Source organism: Bombus terrestris, chromosome 2, assembly GCF_910591885.1.
Source record: "Bombus terrestris chromosome 2, iyBomTerr1.2, whole genome shotgun sequence".
Classification (NCBI taxonomy): Eukaryota; Metazoa; Arthropoda; class Insecta; order Hymenoptera; family Apidae; genus Bombus; species Bombus terrestris.
In genome coordinates this window covers 11,743,937-11,758,288 of record NC_063270.1, presented here as the reverse complement: position 1 = coordinate 11,758,288, position 14,352 = coordinate 11,743,937, and the positions used below count along the sequence as shown (strand labels likewise).

The following is a 14,352-nucleotide window of genomic DNA, read 5'->3' as shown; positions in this document are numbered from 1 at the left end:
ATCTTCCGTGGTGGAGGACGACGAGCAACGTCCTGAAGGTCTTTTCGACGAAACGTCGCGACACAACATCTCCGTAACGACGTTAATCTTGATACGAACGAAATTTTGATATTCGTTATACGCTGCATGTCGTTTCTTCCTTTTTTTCTCTCTCTCTCTCTCTCTTTCTTTTTTATGGCTGGGCAGAAGAATATACCTCGAGTACCTCCCTCCTCTCGATATTTTCCGACCACGACTTACGGGCTGCGCGTTTCGCCTCCGATATTTCCTGCGCTCGAGTATTTTTCCGTGTGTACGGTGACGCACTGTGGCGTCATAAAGATTCGCAGAGATCGACGCGAAGTTAAATCGCATCCACTATTGGTCCCTCTCCGTCGTCATTTTGGTTTCTTTGTCTGTTTCACGGTAGGCTCATCGATACCAGCTTTGATAACGCATCTTGACTTTTGACTTCGCTTTATAATTTTTCTTCAAAAACCACATTATTGTCGAGGTTTCGAATATTTTGTCGTTTTTCGACAAAAATTCACGATCTCAAAAGATACACACGTTTCAAATGGAAAAACGTAGAGCGTTATCCACTGGCAAAATGATTGCCTATTTTAGAGGGATGCAAAACTACTCATAGAAAAGTGCAATCGATTCCGGTCCATTCTGAAGAAAAATGGGACGTTTCTTGGCTAGTTAATCTATCATTCCTTTCGATTCTCTCCATTGTCCCTTTAAAGGTCATAAAGCTCCATGATATAAGGTTATCCTTATCGAGAATTACAGGGTCGTTAAACGGAGTACGGCTAATTCTCAACAAACTCAACATTGTCAAACAGAAAATATAAGAAAAAAGGCTGATTGACAATGAGAGGAGACAACCTTGACAACCAAGTGCCCTACGCGTCCTAAGCGCTCATGTATTTTTACTTAAATTTCAGAAACTTCTTCCGAGACCGATAAATTGTACTCGCTATCTGACAGAAAGCTTTTAAAACGGAAAGATACGTTTTATGAAAGAAATTGAAAGGTATGGTCACGAAGGATTAACCTATTGGTAACTAACCGTAGTAAAACAGAATTCTGTTGTGCTGTGTACACGATGGGACCGCCATACAGGCCTGCTTTCATTTGGTTCGCAAACACAATTTCCTCGACTGTTTATTGTTCACCGTCAACGTTAGAGGGGTTTCGTTATAAATTTCTCGATGATTCTTTGCCTGGCGTAAGCCTCGTCCTCACTAGCCGATTCTTTTCTCGGTGAACAGTCCAGGGCCGCTCGAGAGGTAAACCTTCGAGCAAAACGACTTTCAGAGCTGGCAGTAATGTACTTTCACATTTGCAGACCGAGGCATTGAATCGTGTTGGAAACTCGTTTCGTATTGCGCGACAGGGAAGCGATAGGAGGCGGACAGAGACGCAGACAGAAACCACCTTCAACGGGAATGATTTTTCGCAACGACGCACCGACGCGACGGTGCCGCGAGGCTTCTCACGAAAATGTTAGCTGCCTGGCTCGTTTCGAGTGGAACGGTAACCCGCCGTTGACGTTCATCGGTTTCGCGATCGTTCACCGTGTCCGCGTGTTTCCATTCGTCCAAACTACGCTCGGTTCGATCTGTACAATTCGCTACAATTCAGGTGACACCCGAGGTGTATAAGATTATGACTACAGTGGATGCGTATTCCGACGAAGTGTCGTTCCGACGAATACGTCGAAACAATTAAATGTACGAGTACATACAGTGACTGAAAGAAGGAAATATTTTTACGAATATGTTACGTGTGTTGGACAAAACTTTTCGAAATTTCATTGCTACTCGTATACAATCGAAACTGATTATGTATCGTGATGATAGCAGCAGAGTTTGAAACCAATCTGGGAATGTATATGCAAGTTACAAAACATTTATGTACTGTAAACATACATATTGTGAAAACTTAGTACTTAGTACGCCGTATAAATGTTACATAATATAACATTTTGCATTAATACCGTAATGAGATACGATCGTCACGATTGCATTGGTATATCTTTAAAACAACACTGAAAATGTATAGAGAAGTTACAAGATATTTATCGCAAGTATATCCATACTTCGCAGAGATTCTGAGAGTATTTACACAGTCAATTATACATTATGTCAGTAAGCCACGATACTCACTGGTTAAATCGTATTTGTATATTTCGTTCGTCGGAACGACAGTTCGTCAGAAAACAGATTCGTTGTAATTGTAACTAACAGTCTATATTATTTAGATCGTTCGATTAAAAACTATCGATCTTTTTCTTCAAAATGCCTTCAACGATCTTCACCGAGTATTTTCGTTAAGACGTACGTTCCTGGATGAACTTTAGAGACCGCGGGCGAATACGGAGGTTCGCGGTACTCTGATATTTAGAGAGCGATCTGTATTCACGTTCCCGCGCAGGACAGCAAGTGCACTGACCCAGTGACACGTGGAAAATCTCTACGGCGCGTGCACGGTGTGGGTCGCATCGAAAACTCGCGAGGTGACTTTGCCGGCTAATATCGACGATGACAGTCGCCACGGAGGCATGTAACTTAACTTTTTGGCAAGAAAAAAAGCCACGTGACTTGGCTAACTCGAGATGCCTCGATAACTACGCAAATAACGTCGATTTTAATTTTTCACCTATTTAGCCGATCGGACACGGATCTCTTTCTCGTATAATCTCCATCGACTTTCCAATCCGCGAGTCGCAATTCGAGTCTTCGACGTTGCTTTTCTCCACGATCGTATTACACATACCTCGCGCGTTCTACGAGGAAAAGCAGTTTACCGTCATTGAAAACGGGAAGACTCGAAGCGTGGAGTAACGTTGGAATAGGCCGATGAGTCGCGAAAATTTAAGTGCAGCCCATTAAAAGGATAGGGATATTTTTTCTAATCTGTGAAGCCAAGGAGTATGACGAAAAAAAAAAGGGACAGTTTAGCTACTGAGAGACAATCGTAGAAATCACATCGTCCGTTTACGCACGCGAAAATTACAGTTATTAAGTACTTCGTAAAGTAAAGCTGATATCATGTGTTTTTTATGAACTGTATTTATTCTAACACTACGCTTCCCGTTAATTATTTTATTGTGTGACAGGGTCGTTTAACTTAATAATAATTTTCTCCAAGCGATAATACGACGTGTCGAATAATTTTCTCTGTACAATAATGGAAGAACGGTGCAACTTTTCTCGGAAAGCGGATGGACGTTGTCGGTGTATATACTGCCGGAGCCGGCCGAGAAAGGAGAATAACGGGACGAACGCTATTTATTGCGTTTTCAGGTCAGACAGGAGCGCGTGAATTTTCGTACGAAAAACGGGTGCCTGCAGGCTTCCAAACCTCTCTTTCTCTTTGTCCATTTTCGAAGGCACTTGCTGTGGAACCGTTGAGGGATTTTCAAAGTAGGGTGCAGAAGCACGATGGTTAGAGTGGGGTGCGGTATGATGTGGCGAAGTGGGATCGAGGGAGGGGCGTAAACCATCGTATGCACGGCCTGGCTCTCTTTATTGCACCCTCCTCTGGGTCGGTGCCGTGGACCCAATTCGCTCCGAGATCTCGACGACGTTGCGCCTCTAGCACAATATATCGCAAACGTATTATAGACAAGTTGGATTTTCACGTTCCGATTGGAAAATTCAAAGTCCCGCCCGAGAGAACTGCTATCCTTTAATGGCCAATGACGTCACGCGTCGCCAGGTACGCGATTAGAACAAGCAAGACTCTAATAGGATCGTAAACGTTTCGCTTAGCCACGCTCGAATCAGCGAACCTTCCGTTCCAATCGAAAAAATTTTCTCACGAATTTCCCATGGAAACAACCCTCTGCTCGGTCGGTTCGATCGTGCGATTCTTCTAAGCGCGATGCGAGATCGCGTTTCGTACTATACGAGAAAAAGAGCGACTGTATCTTTAGACTGGCCGGGTCTGACGTAGAAAGATCCGGTTTCAGTTGGCTCGGGCGCAAACGGATTATCTTCTAATCTAGAGGCCGAAAATTCAAACTACTTTTCGCCTACTTTTGCGAACCTATCGACTAGATTGACTATCGCCTCATAGATCAAGGACGACTGTTTCATTTCTCTAAAAAGTACTCGAGACGAGTTTCAAGGAATGGGCGTAGCTCTCGGATGTGATCGGATCGGCAATTCGTAAAACGGGTAGCTATTTTTGTAATTTACGAAAAGACCACCGTCGCGTTATTAATACTCCGTCATTCGAACGAAGTAGTCATAAAGATATCATCCTTTCCGGCACACGCTTGGTTCTTCGAGTCCCGTGTCCTTCGATCAAATAAACGCTAAATCGTTTCGACGGCATGGACGAGTAAAACGTCCGTTTCAGAAACTACAAAGTTCAAGTCCGATAAAGCGTCCTCGATGGAGTATTGTTTTACTCATCGCATGCATTCTTGTTCGACATTTTCATGAAAAAAACGATTTGCATGAATTTGATGTAAAAACAGGAGACTTTCGACCTTTCGCGCATTGCCGTTCGATTAGATTAACGATTAATCGCGAGGTACGAGCGCGTTCATTTTATTCGATGGTGGTACGACCGTGAAAGTCCTTAGATCGCTTGGTATTTTACTTGTTTCCGTTTGTTTCACTACGATGATTACAAATAGCTTGTTCGACCACCCGTATACCGTTGTCTTGTCCTTTTTTTTCGCCAGAGACCGGCGTACCGTGGCGCACAGCAAAACAAGAAATCGATGGTGAAAATAATTGCACGAGACGTTTATTTCCATGTAACCCAGCGTTGCAAAATTAACAAACAAAACGAACGTTTCGCGCACGCGTTGCGTATACGCTGATCCTCGATAAGAACGCTCGTTAACGAAAACAAAATTACACAGATCGATCTACATATGTTGAAAGACCATTAGCGACTAGCGTCATTCGCCGACGTCATTGCGATTTCCCTTGAACGCGAACGCTGCGGTGAAGATCGGAACAGCGAAACACGAAACGCGGGGTACGCTTTCAAAAATCAACATGCAAACTGATCGGTTCCAGAAGATTTAATTGGACGAAGATTATACACGTCTCTTTTTGATCGAATAAAATTGCAACATTTTCACGTAGCAACGTATCCATATGTCCTGCAGATTCACGCGATAAAGAGGCCTCGATGGTTTCTTAAAGCGACGGTGGCGGTTGGAGTTGGAGCGCGTATACGTCAGAGTGTGGCACATGAGTCATCCAAGAGGAAACGGGGACGGGGCGCTTGATGCGCCCACGATATCGCCGCCCCTGCGCAGAAAGTGAGCGCAAATCGCCGAGGCGTACCGAAGATGGCCGAAGTGGTTCAGTCGTGCGGCAGTCGAGCCCGAGCGATCCCCCGATCGCAGTCGTGCGCGTTGGAACGACAGGTACTACGAGTACGGGTACGGGTACGGGCAGTCAGTAGTGGACTAGCGGCAACGGGAGCAGCAGCAGTAGCGTCCACGACGGCCGTAGCGGTGGTGCAACGCTAACAACAGAACGAAACAGAGAGGAGAATATGGTAGGTCAAATTGACAGAAGACATCGGTAAACGGGTAAATAACGGGTTCGTCGCGTTTACTCTGTTTTGTCCGGGCGAAGATCCGTCGTGTTGAAAACGAAGGTGCGCGCAAACGCTGGCTGCTCCACGGAATATGTATGTGACGGAGGTGGGCGAGGGCCGTGCGAAAAAGTGGCGAAAACTGTGAGAGAGGTGCAGTGCCTCCACGTCGGTGGCAGTGGCGGTATTGGTAGTAGTGGTGCTGGTGGTGTGGTGGTCGTGGCGGTGGTGGTGGCGGCGGCGGTGTGGTATTGCTGGTGCTACTTCGGTGTATATACGCGTGTATATTGGTGAGACACGCACTTCGGCGGGGCCGTGGTTCTCGCTCTCTCTCCTGTTACGTTTCATTCCCTCCTTCTCTCGAATCCCCCTATTCACCGCGACTATCCTCTCTGTCGCGCTCACGGAGGCCATCGTACCGAAAGCGACCGAGCCAGGCCAGGCACTACGCAAGATGGCTGTGTGTCGCTAACGAGAGCCCGACAAACCAGACGGGGAAAAGATAACCCGGGAATAAACAGAACATGCTGCTACGTGATCGTCGGGCCCGTCCCTGAACAGAGAGACACTGGCCAAGAACCGAGAGGTATGTTTCTCTTTTTCTTCTTTTCTCTCCTACTACAATTTTGCCGACGATCCGTAACATGTTCCTTCCTTCGCTCTTTCTTTCCGACACGCCGTTAATCTCGTGTGTTTCCATCCCTTGCGTACGAATCAATGAAATGATGCTTTTCTGTATTTCTACGAACGATATTTGCGGTTGACAGGTTACCGGAAGATACCGTGACTCGCGTGTCTTACCCGTTCCACTCTCGGTCGAGCGATTCACGTATAACCTATCATATTGCGAACGCGTATATTCTCACGAGCATACGTACGTTCGATACACTGAAAACGTAAACAAAATTAAAGTTTTCCCCCTCGTGAACTTCGGTCAATTGCCGTGCGTTCGTTTCACGAAACTTTTCTGCGAAAACCAGTTGGTTGATCGCGCGATCATATGGTGTAAATTAATCAGATTAGCGGCGTGACAGTTTAAATTTTTTCTCCGCACCAGGTTTCGTGCGACGTCGACACGACAGCCACCTAGGAGATCGCGAAACGGGAAGCTGAATCGGAAACATCTGTTGCCGAAAGCTTGGAACGGCGAACATAACCTCAGAATGTCGGTTTGCACGCGTCGTCGTTAGGTAGAAGATATATGTTCGGATTCGAGTTTTTCATTTCCGTCGATTTATGCTTTTATCAACGAAAGCAATCGTTGGTAGGTGTGTGCGTGCGCGTTTCGAACTTGATAAATAACTTTTTGCCGTGGTAACGTTTTGCCTAACTTTTTTAATCGTAACGATCGTCTCGAGCGTGGATCTCGATAATATGTTGCGCAGTGGGATGCAATTTCACGAAACGCGTAGTATTCCTGAAATTGGACGAAATGCCAGCGCAAACGGAGTCGTGCCGACCGAGTGGAAAAGTTTCTGAATTGTAACACGCGAGCGAAGAACATCTGTCGACCAAGCAACTGCGTGCACGTAGGCTTGAAGTCGCGTCGTAGAAGCGTTTACTGGATCGCGATTTCTACGTGTCACCGAGTTGTACGTCGATAGCGTACGTATATATGTATATATATACATATACGATGTTTCATTACGAACGAAATCCTAGCACTTTTCGTTGCTTCGTTCAACACGCGCATAAGCTCGCCTGGAAATTCCCCATCCACATAACACACCGTCGGTTGCTTCGTGCCAAAGTGTATACAGTATCTGGATCATTTACCAACGTGCGACCGTCCTCGTTTTTTTCTCTTTATTTTTTTTTATGTTAAAACCTACTGTCATAGGCAGTAGCGATATTTTTTATTTCCGCTTAGCTAGGAGACTTTCGTATCGATACCACGTTTCGTTTTGTGAATCGTGCTACGTTGCCGTCGAATGGTTTTTCCCCCGGCTGAAGTTATATTTTAGCGACGGATCGAAAACTGCTCGCGATGTCGATCAATATCAACTCTTGCCTCATGATTTTTCCATTTTTTTTTTTTGTAGTATATATGTTAGGATTAATTAATACTTTAACAATGTATCTACACATGATTTTGTCCATGTTAGTCAAAACGTCTTATGTAGTGTCTTTTCATGTTTCAAGATATGCTGAAATATTTAAACTATATCGGTGTTTTTTTACTTTTTAAGTGAGGTTATATTGGCTGTTCCGAAATAATGACCAAACACTTTGAACTGAACAAGGCAAAATAAAGATAGCACAATGAATATGATAAAAATTCGATATGGTAGATAGGATACTATAACTGAGAAGAGTACAATTTGTATTCAGTAATCTATGATATTATAATTTTAAAACAGATTCAGGGTTAAAATTGAACTTTGATACGGTTGTGTGACTCCTCTTGTTTCACTTCAGAAATGAGTCATTTAGAAGGCACATTGGTCAACGCCATAAATCAAATACGGGAAAATGATGTTACGAATGCTGTTCTTCAAATTTGCTATTATTCATGTTACCTTCTCCTGATAGATGACTTTATGGAACTAAATGATTTGTTTCTTGAGAATTGAACATTAATTGTTCACTCGAGTAATGAAATTGAGGAATTAACAGAAAGTGGAGAACACGGTTTAGTTTCTGAGATAGTCGAAAATGTAGCTCGATATTATAAAGAAAGACGTTAATCTTTCGAAATAAGACGAGCCGCTAACTACATTTCTCTTTCCATTTCGAAAACGAAATAGCGAGTGAAAGCAATTTCAAGATAGAAAGAAAAATAATCATCGAATCGTTTTCCCGTGGAACTCCGACTGAAAATCCAATTAGTTTCATCCGTATCCCTGTTCCTCGGAGTTCTGCGCGTTCATCCGCAGATCGATTGGTGCTCTATATTGTCGCGTTTGATTATCGTTTTCTAATTATCGACCGCCGTCTAGCAGTCCGTGAGGCAAACGAAGTAATCGGAAGTGGCAACCGGCGGCATAGTGCGCTCGCCCAGCATTTTTTATCTCGTTTCTACGAGATTTCCTCAAACGTGGCCTTCCGAAAGGCCTTTCGGCATTTCGAGGTTCACCTCTCGGCACGTTCGAATACGTCCCAGAAGGACATTACCACACTTTACGATTACTACTTCTCTTCATCGTGCGTGCGTGTATATATCAACGTACGTCATTCCATTTACTTTTTCCTGTTCCTCTTACAAACCGCGTTTCGTTTTTAACACCGCGATAGGCGAATGACAAAGCACGAAACAACGTTTTATGGTAATATATCTTGACACAAGCGGGAAGGACGTGATTCCTCGTATAAAAGTAACTTGGAAATGTCGAATTTTTCATACGATGCTTTGTTTTCGAGAAAATGCAGTTTGATAATTTTCTTGATATACATACAAGGTGTATTGTAATTCATGATAAAAATGGGGTCAGGGAGATTCTGTGACTAAAAACGAAGCTGAAACGAAGGATAAAGAATTTGCGTTTAAGAAAATCAAGTTTGAAAACTTGTCGGGTTAGTTATGTGAATCTGCCTGATTCACCCAACTAGACAGGAGTGGACAATAGATTGGACACTACTGTAGACACGAAAACAAGTTGAGAACGTAGAGCAAGGGTTTTTCATTAGGAGTTCTTTTTACGAGAGAATCGAAATTAAAAATTTTGTCCGGACTGCGTTTATCAGGTTAATTCCCGACTAAACGTGATCAGTTTTTTCGAAAATAAACTTATTTTAGCTTATTTTCATATATAAAATAATTTTGTTGTGATTGTTTTTCCATATTCGGTCGAGAATTAGTTAAACTCACATCTACTAAAAATATCTAGGATTCATAACAAAAATGACCTTTATCCATGTTTGACTCGTTCCATTTTTCCTCAATACATTTAAATCATGATTTCGCAATCACCTTGTATATTAGAAACGGTAAGGCACATACATCAACTATGCTCAACGATAGTTATTGTTTCTAAAGACATTATAATGAAATATTGTATAATTACACGAAATTGTACAGCGATGAGAAAGTTTGATCGAAAATGGTTGTTTCGTGATTTCAAGGCGATCACGAGCAAGTTTGTGAAGTAAACCGAATATCGATCGATACATTAAACGAACTTGCTATAGCGTTCTGGGACATTTGTTGATCTTTAGGTAACCTTAAATGAGGAATACGTTCGATATCGCGCTATAAAAGCAAGATAGGTGGCCGAGCTCACCCTTAAAATCTTCGAATACTCATTTCTTATACAGTGGTGTGTAAGAGTTTTCGTATAGATTTCCCACTTTATACTTCAAAAACGATACTTTAAATAATTTGAAATCGTGATTGACAAGACGGAGTTTATGAGATTCCAGCGATTTTTATTTTTATTTTTAAATACAGTGACCAATGTAACGGATAGAATAATACTTTAAACAAATTTTTTTAATTATCTTTCATTCAAACACGAGAGTGCTATGTTATATCTCTCCTTGTCTTTCAAATAATAAATTCTACAAAATTAAAGTTAAAATATCTTTTAAAGTACTCAATTTTCGACCTTGTTGTTGTTGTCTTAATACTCTTCTATGTAGATTGAGTAAATGATTTGGTTTACTATAAAAAATATTCTCGTTTCAAGAAATAATATAACTGCTAAATGCATATACATCATTGCACTTGCGAAGAAAAATCATCGGGAAATATTCGTAGTTCTCCTTGCAACCATTCATCTTTTTTCTGTAACATTTTCTTTTAACTTTATCCGAGAAAGAGATAAGACTTGTTCCAGTTTCGTAAATCATCTTGTATAATTACGTAACGATATTTATTTGCTGCATTGCTTTCTTTCACTCGCCATATCCCTATACCAAATATCTCTTGAAAGATTCTTTTAGATATCGCTATGTTAGAATATACTTAAAGCGAAAAATTCATTTGACAGTGAACTATTGCATAATAATCGCAAGATAATCTTCATCGAAATTCCTACTCTAAATAATATCCAAACTTTTAATTTTACAATTATATTCTTAATCGTAAGAAACGTTTCAATGTCTCTTTTTTAAGAAGATGGATCATCCTTTCGTATCATATTTGTATTCTACAAAGAAATCTCGTATTTTTTTTTTAATGAAATAAAACCCTCACTATTCGCTTATATGGTTCAACGGAATTTTCCATGCTTCATGGCCTTCCGTTTAAGGACTAAGCTTGGTCTGAATACTCCTATCTTCTGGTGAAAGCTCGAGTATCCTTTTGCTCGTACCGCTCGAACGCGAGACTCGTCGCTTACCTGGTAGATCTGGTTATTTCGTCGGTCGTAAACCACGTTTCCACTCGAAACCATCTCTGACACGCTTCCAATTCGATTTAGTTTAGCGTAGGTTTTTGCAAACACAAATAGAACGCGACACACAAGACCCATCAAACATCTGTTACACTGTTTGATCGATAGAAACACTGTGGAATCTTGTTACAATGTTCCTTGCAACGAATGGGATAAAGATGCTCCTCCAATCAACGATACTGTTTTTCGACTTTTATTCTCACGCGTTTCGTGCCGAAAAATCGTTCGTTTCTCCGATATGAAATAGGATCAAGATTCTTAAGGAAGTTATAGTAAAGGAAGGAATGTTAAGATTCAAAATTCGTTACAAACTAATTCTGTATCGGAACTATCTCTTCATCTGATTTGAGGACTAAATATTTTGTATCATCTCGTTGGGCATTTAGAAAACATTAGTATCATTATTTACGCAGACTAATAGTACCGAAGTTAATATTCTTTTCGTGTCTTTCAAAACATTGCGGATCTATAGCTTATTTTTAAAGTATCTTCAAATTTATCAGACTATTGCTTCGTCAATTCTTTCATACCTGAAATACATACTTTTTTTTTATTCGAGCGACATAAAAATCAGGAAAACAAGAATATACTTATCTATTTCTTCCACATCAGTCTGCAAATGAAATCGGAGTAAAATTGTTAAGAAATTTTGTTGTCCGATTATCTTGAACATAGGATTGAAACAAAATTTCGAAGGGATTTTCCTTTCGAATTTTATCTGTAAGATCAAGATAAATTCCTTAAGGTTTATTATCTTTCCCTTTCTTCGAATTTCGAACATTCTTCGGCATGAAACCAAAGTAGAATTTCTAATGAGTCATCGTTTTGAATTTCCGTATAGTATTAGTTAGCTGACGAAATAAATAATCCCTTAAAAGGTTGTTCGGTAGTTCGATAGAAATTCGTAAATACTTCTAATAAATTACGCTTAAGAGCCGATATTGGTCGCACAATTTCGCCACTCATATCGTCAGTAGAAAATTCGAATATGAACGAGTTGGTCTTCGATGTGACACATAGCAAGGAACGTTGCAGACAAATAGCGTCTCGATTTACACACGTAAATATCATAGGACTCGTATTGCGGAAGGATACACGTTTCGGACGGGAGACATTAGTCTAAAAGGGTGTAAACGTGACATAGAATAGTTTACTCGGAAAATTCCATTATCGAAGGAACCGTTATCTTGCGTGCAGCTGGTCGGCGAGAAAAGCATGGAATTTTACAAGGGAAGAAGTGGCATATAATGTGTTTATTGTGTAGTAATCTTAACAATCAACTGACGAAGTTTTTACGATACCGTGAAAAACGGTACCCGCTCAAGCGGCCCAAATAGTCTCTTACATAATATTGAGCAACGATTTATTGTTTTCCCGACGTGCGTCGTTGATTCACGTAAGAATCGAACACCGCAGATAAAGAACGGGATAAGCAATTTTTAAATTCCATATAGCCAATTTTATTTTATTACTTAATTCCTTACCAAAATTATCCCTTTATTCGGTTGCGGTGTTAAATATGTATTTTTGTATTCTACTGAACATTTCAAACACAATCGTTCCATATTGCCTACAAAATTTTATAGTTTTGCTACTAATTTTTATGAGACAATGTTATGTGTTCGGACAAATCGTTTTCTTTTCAATTGAAGGCTATAATGCCAATTTTACAGCTCAATTGATTTTCAAAAATGTTGTGTCACCAAAATTCTTCAAATTCACCAAAGTACTTTTATTTTCTCCATTCTCTTCAAAATATCGAAGGTACTAAAATATTCCTTGCCTTAATACCTTGTCTTTCAATCGTCGTATTAAAATGCTTCTGCTTAATCAAAACTGACGTTAATATTAGATAATCAACAGATATGTAGTTATCATGTTTTCTTCCTGTGATGTTCAGTTGTATATATTAGCCACCAAGTGACATTGAAATAACAATTCAACGACGATACAGCATCTCACATTTTTCCTGTGTGCTCTTCAATTATATAATTGCATGCTTCGTTATGATAATATCCACTTACCATTATTGATTTATATCCGAATTAGAGTGTTTGAAAAACGCGGATATCTCTCATCTAACATACAAGAAAATGAGGAGACAGATTCAAGACTTTCGTTGGAAATTGCTTTCGAGCGAAGGATAACGAGTTACGAAACGTTGTCGAGGACGAAATTGCGTAGAGGAATAAATTGTGATGCTTCTTCCCGAGGAAACAGATCGAAAACGTAAAAAAGAAAATGAAGAGTTTGCAGCAGTAAGGAAGCAACTCCCATGTTTAAATTGAACTGACTGCGAGAGAAAGAAAAATGTAAGTTTCATATCCAAAAATACCTTACTTTATTATTACAAACATTAATCGTCTATGAATTTGTAACACGTTTGGAAAAGTGATTTGACGTTGAGTTGGTTTTCGTTGGTTTGTTCGCAACACTGGGGAAAGCACTTACTGCAACAACCTCTTCAAATATGTTCTCTTTGAAACATTCGTTTCAGTGAAAATTGAAGCTTGCTTTAATAACAATTTGATAATAATTGCAGCAATCCTTTCGAAACGACTCGTACTTGATCTGCAAACGCCATGCACATACTCGTGGATTACTTGCAAACATGACCTTACCACTATCCTATTCCAACGATTGTTAGCAGCGGCGTGAAAACTCGCTAGAGTAGAAACGAAGAGTCTAACGCATGATCATCCAATTTGTCGGCGAACTTTTGTGCGCGCGATTGCAGGTTATAAATACAAGACGTAACAGCAGACGTTTATGATCGCGATACTAGACGGTTAATTTACGACAACGGACGGGCTCGAACTGTTCGCTGTCTCTTTCGAGGAGAAGCAACTCGAGTTTGCGAGCGCGTACTTCTTAATCGGGCAGTGTTTCAATTCGATACAATTTGGTATACGGTCCAGTAAGATTCGATTTATCGTCGCGTTTCTGTATCTCGAAGTACGACTCTGCAGCGAAAAGTAGAAACTTGTGTTATCCAAGTTGTTTCGAGTCATTTTCCTTGCGTTATCAATCGTCTAAGCGTCGAATACCGCGATTGATCGACGACAACAATCCGTTATCTAAAGCGAGAAAGTAGTGAAACTACATATATACGTGTGGTGTATGGCGTCTTCGATCGTTTCCTTGCATTCGTCGCAACTTCGAAAATATCCTCTTGAACGGTCGTTATTCACGCGCCAGATACAAAGAATTGGTCAATTGATAGCCGACGGAATCGATGCCTCGACGCGTTTCTAACGTGCTCGCGTCAAACGTCTCGCATTCTCATTGCATCCGCGCTGAAAATGAGTCGACTTTTATCTTTCCGGTTCGGGAAGTCACAATATCTTCGTGATTCATCTGGACGGTTCATTGTTCGATCGGTGGTGACTCCATGCTGCGGCAAAAGTTTCTACGAAAGCTAGGTCAGTTTCGGATCTTTTCGGGTTTCCCGTTTATCTAGCGA

The 14,352-nt window shown here is 40.9% G+C and overlaps 1 protein-coding gene and 1 long non-coding RNA gene across 19 annotated transcripts in view; one reads left to right on the top strand and one right to left on the bottom strand.

Moving 5' to 3' along the window:
• Positions 1–14,352, top strand: part of LOC100646216 (homeodomain-interacting protein kinase 2) — a 50,240-nt gene that overhangs the window by 5,287 nt on the left and 30,601 nt on the right. For 13 of the 18 annotated variants that reach the window (XM_020866127.2, XM_020866157.2, XM_020866116.2 and 10 more), the window contains exon 1: positions 6,008–6,142. The exons of 2 other annotated variants lie outside the window; for them this stretch is intronic. The gene's annotated coding sequence lies outside the window, so the exon portion shown is untranslated. Of the gene's footprint in view, positions 1–6,004; positions 6,143–12,938; positions 13,202–14,352 lie in introns of those variants that run through there. 3 more of the 18 variants (XM_012318620.3, XM_012318618.3, XM_048410666.1) reach the window with 3 other exon arrangements.
• LOC105666742 lies at positions 5,018–5,720 on the bottom strand. Its single transcript, XR_002308314.2, has 2 exons — positions 5,578–5,720; positions 5,018–5,484 (listed from the first exon to the last, which is right to left on the bottom strand). It is a non-coding gene; the product is annotated as an uncharacterized LOC105666742 (long non-coding RNA).